The sequence below is a fragment of the Quercus suber genome, unplaced genomic scaffold (genome assembly GCF_002906115.3).
Source record: "Quercus suber isolate HL8 unplaced genomic scaffold, Cork oak 2.0 scaffold_171, whole genome shotgun sequence".
NCBI lineage: Eukaryota > Viridiplantae > Streptophyta > Magnoliopsida > Fagales > Fagaceae > Quercus > Quercus suber.
Window position 1 is genome coordinate 405,420 of NW_027069631.1, and position 5,087 is coordinate 410,506.

Here is a 5,087-nt window from a genome sequence, read left to right on the forward strand (position 1 = left end):
TTTCCCTTCTGTTGCGCGGGTATATTCGGACCCGTCACTATTTCATCTGTTCATGCTGGATCTGTTCATAACAAACTGTGGATATTGGGCCCATCCACTTATCGACCCACAGAGGATGATCCGTCAAGCCCATATCATGGAGATTCATCCACCTAGATTTTCCCTCTTTAGTTGCCCCCTCACCTCATGGGTCTGTCATCATTTTTCATCATCATTTTTTTTTTAGGACACATGGGGTGACGGTTTGTGGTCAAGGGGGGTGACGGTTTAGAGGCCTGTGGGTTGACGATTTCTTACCCTAACAGATCATCTGGATGAGATTTATGAAGCATGACACGTGTCGTTCTTCTATTGAATGTTATCTTGGATTAAGGCGTCGCTTCGTCTTCCGTGTACTTCCTTTATAAATCTCACATCCTTCGCCTCTCATTTTTTACATTCCATAGAAACACACTTGTCAAAGCGCAATTCGTCATCCTTGTCAGAGACTACTTCATTCAGTTGCTTGCATCCGTCACCACCACCTTTCCTTTGTTCACTCACTAATCAGTAAGTATTCTTTTTCTCGTCTTCTTTACCGTCAGATTAATTTTATATCTTAAGCTCTTTACTCCTGTTACCCATTCTTAGCTCCGTCAGAGTCTTTGGTTTTCTCGTCACTTGTAGGCAATGTCTAGTGCGTCAAGTAATTAGTTAGTTGTCCGTGACGGGGCGGATTATGAGGAGGTATACCTATCAAGTCACAAAGACCAAAAGAGTCCCAGCGAAGAGAGGAGTCCGTCCACCTCTTCCCCATCCTCAACAAATGAGGATATGGAGTTGGTTGAACCAGAGGAAGGTTCTGATGATGGCGAGGAACAACCAATAGGACCCATCGTAGGAGCTGATGGACTAAGGGAGTTCATCATGCGTCCAGAGTGAACGATGAATGATTTTACATCTACTATCAAGGAGAACCACTTCAAAACACTTAAGGCTAATTACCAGATTCCAGATAACATCCCCATCCGTCTACCCTACAAATTAGAGAAATGCTATTATGAAGGGGTAGAAGGTCTTGGGGTGTACGAGCAAATGTTGAAGGCAGGACTTAGGTTCCCACTGAGTTCCCTTCATCATGAGTTACTCAAATATCTAGGTCTGTCCGTCAATCAAATATCCCCCAATGCCTAGAGGGTCTTCATAGTAATGAAGGTCCTGTATGATGCTTAGTGAAATAGAGCTAGGAGATTGACTGTGCGGGAATTCTTCCACTGCTACTATCCAGATAAAATTGACAAATCTAGGGAGATATACAGTTTTGTACCTAAGAGTCCATTGTTAAAGGTGATATATGAAACCCCAGACTCCAACAGGGACTGGAAGAGTCGTTATTTTTTCTTAGAGGGTGACGAATGGATGTGTCGTACAGGGGATACGGAACATATGCCCGTCGATACTACCTGGGGCATTCTGTCTTCGTCTGGTATGTACCCGTCCTAATGTGTGAAGACTTTATAACCGTTCAGTCTAATATATTTATTTCAATATTTTTTAACCGTCCTTTTCTTTGCAATTCGACAGCATCCGCAAGTTAATCTTGAGGAGTATAGTTTTCTTGAAAAAAATTTTAACAAAACCAAGCCGGAGGAAAGGACTTGGTCTAAATTAGTCAATCTTGAAACCATCCACTGGTACTGTGACAGACCTGCACCAACACAAGCAGCCATCAAATATAAAGCCAGGATCCGTCAACATAAGTCTGTCGTTCCAATTCTACTTGAACACTTGATATTTGGTAAAGAAATTAACTTCATCCGTTCATCTTTACAGAAATGGATGACGCAAAGAGGAGGGCAATAATAAAGGCAAAAGCTGCCAAGAACAGGGGGCCAGCGCTGCTGATCCCAAGGAGATGGGTACCAACAACCCGTTTGCAAAGAGAAAGCAGCCATTCAAAGGGGACCGTCTTCCGAAGAAACCCAAGGTCCCTTTGGATCCCGTCGTAGGGCTTATGGCTAAGGGCGCGAAAACCGTCACCCCAGCAAAACATGGGGCCGGCAAAGGCCTCATGAAGGGTCTGTCTACCAGCTTGAAGAAGCCACCTGCCCTACTTCAAGACGACCCCAAATACGCCTTGGAGCAACTCTCGTCCATAATTACCTCCGAGGACTATAAGGGCTTAAGTAACCATTTGACAGAGGCGATGGGTGAGACAGGGTTGTTTAGTATCGCTTAGGTAATTTTGCTTGTCTATTTTTCATTCGTCTATCTATAAGCCTTCGCTTGAAATTAATTTATTCCCATTTTTCAGGCCATGGCCATGATGAAAGGTTTGATGGGACGGTGTCTTAACCATAAGACTACCTTGGGCCGCTTACGGGAGAAAGCAAAGTTAACGGAGGATGAGCTAGCCGAGCTGCAAGCCTGGAAACTGGTTCAGGAGAAGAAGCTCAAAATGGCTGCGAAGGCGAAGGACCAATTCTACCTACTAACAGAGGAGTTGAAGAAAGTTGTTGAAGATAAAGATAAAGAGATCCGTCAAGCCGATGAAATTACTGTACTAGAGTACCGCGACTCCGACGCCTTTTTGAATGAGCTTGGAGTCTCGTATGGCGACGGCTTTAACGAGGCCGTCTGTCAAGTGAAGGCATTATATCCTGCTTTAGATTTGACCTCCGTCAACATCAACACCCTGGAGCAAACGTCCGTCCAGCCAACCCAATCTGAAGATACGGACGAGCTCTTTGGTGAGAACGCCCCTCTCGACCAGGTTATAGTTGAAAGCGACCCCAAAGATGGTAAGGCCCGTTGTAGTGAGGAAAAGGAAGCCCCCGACATAGATTAAGTTTACTTTTTATTTTTATTTTTATTTAAGGATATTTGGAGAACAATTTATGATTCCTCCGTCATATTTTCACTTTATGTAAACATTCCTCTTTATGGGTATTTATTTTGTTCAACTTTCTTTCTATTTTGGCTTTGTTCATCTATTTATAGACCTGTTTGATATTCTGTTGGTGGAATGCATCCGTCCCTCTTATCTTGTTTGTTTAATGAATGATGTCGTCCACAATTTGATGTTTGGTCAGTGTGGGGTTTGGATGAAGTTGGTACAGATTGTGGGTTGAACCCCCTTAGGACTGGGTTTGTTTTCTCAAAACTATCATTCAATCTCTCTCTCAAATCAAGAACAAGAAAAATGAACACTGGAAAAGTAGAGATGTTTTTGGAGAGGAAAAGTTATTCAAAGTTTTGTGTATATTCTCCCTCTTTCTACTTCTCCTCTCAAGACTCTCTCCCACAAAGATTTTTCATTTCAAAATTGAAAATCCTTCCTCTTGTGCCTTAACCTGCTGCCTCTTATCCTCAAATTCCTTGCTGTTTGTTTGTATTTTTTGCTCTAGCTTCCAATAACTCTACGAAAACACAGTGAGCATGTCCTGTTGTAGTGTTGTTTTTGGTTTGATTTCGCAGGTGAGGTACACTATAGACGCCACTGCACAGTGCACTCCTCAGTCCTCACTCCCTTCTTCATTTTGACATTTTTTTTTTTTAATTATAAAAAATTAAATGTTGAACAAAAGAGTGAAAAATTCATTTGATATAAAAGCACAGTTACTTTAAATAAAAATATGAGATTTGGAGGATAAATGAAATGAAAATTATACTTTTTTTTTCCTGAAATTGAGAACATGGTAAAATAGATGTAAAGAATGATTGAAAACATGAATAAAAGTAAAATTAAAAGCAAAGTTAACCCAACAAAAATGAGAGAGAAATTTGAGATTTTATATGCATCGTTCAATTAGGTCATCATTAATTGAGGAGACGCATGTGCAATAGAGTATGTATCATAATTTTTTGTTTTTGTTTTTTTTTGTTTTAGTAGGAGTATGCATCATAATAAAGAAACTAAAGTAGGAGTGTCTACAATTATAAAGAAACATTATAAAATTTGATGATGCCGAGAAATTCACCAGTGAGCCACACGATATTTACGCACTCAGATGTAAAACCTGCACAAACACAAAGAAAGAAACCTAACAGAGAGTACCGGTGTGGTACTGGCCAAGTACCATTCGAAGGTTAAGTTAGAACTATTCTCACAACTTTAGAGTGCTAGAGCAGGGGTAGATTATGCGTATCTTGAATTATGAGGGTATTGGGGCTTTTATAGTAATAGAGGGTTGACATTTCTTCCTTGGTGCGGAAGTCTTTTCCTTATAGGAATCCTCTTGAATAATCCTAAACGTGATGGACAAGATATTTCCTTGTAGAGAAGATTCATATTAATGTGCATATCTTTCAGAATCCTCTTCGTGCTAGAATTCCTTTGATCTAGGGATTCTACGATGTGCGCCACAAGTATCTCACATCTAGGGTTTCCCTCCTGTTGCACGGGTATATTCAGACCCGTCACTATTTCATCCGTTCATGCTGGATCTGTTCATAACAAACTGTGGATATTGGGCCCATCCACTTATCTGATGGTTATAAAGATAAATGCAGCGGAAAATAAGTTTTAAACGGATCTACTTCATTCAATATTGATAACATGCACAAAGTAAATTTCAGAATTAGAGAACAAGAGATCGTACCTTGAAGCGGTGAATTTCAAAACAAAGATTGAAGTATTTGGGACTACTTTTAATCTTCACTCCAATTCCACTAACGCCCAAGATGTGTGGTCTCTCAATTGGTAACAAAGGGATAACTTGTGAGTGACAAAAACTCACTTCCACACCATTTTCATGATGTTTTCCTCACCTATATCTTTCTGTACGTTTTTCCCTTTGTATCTAACCAATTTATCTAATTGGGCCGGCCTTTTGGGCCTTACCAATTGGGCTTAAGTGTGTGGCTTGGAGTGGGACCAAAAGGGACCAATAAGACACTAGCTCCAATGGGCCTTGGGCTTTTCTGTCAACTCTTGACAAGTCCAAAGTTACCATTAACTATTTTTAATACCACTATATAAAAATAGTTGCACTCTAGGTCTTATCTATAAATTATATCCCAAGACTTTATTATACATGCAACCCCTTCATAAAATATTCGTAGTAATACAAAGTCATTAATGTAGACTGCCACTTTGTAAATTACTA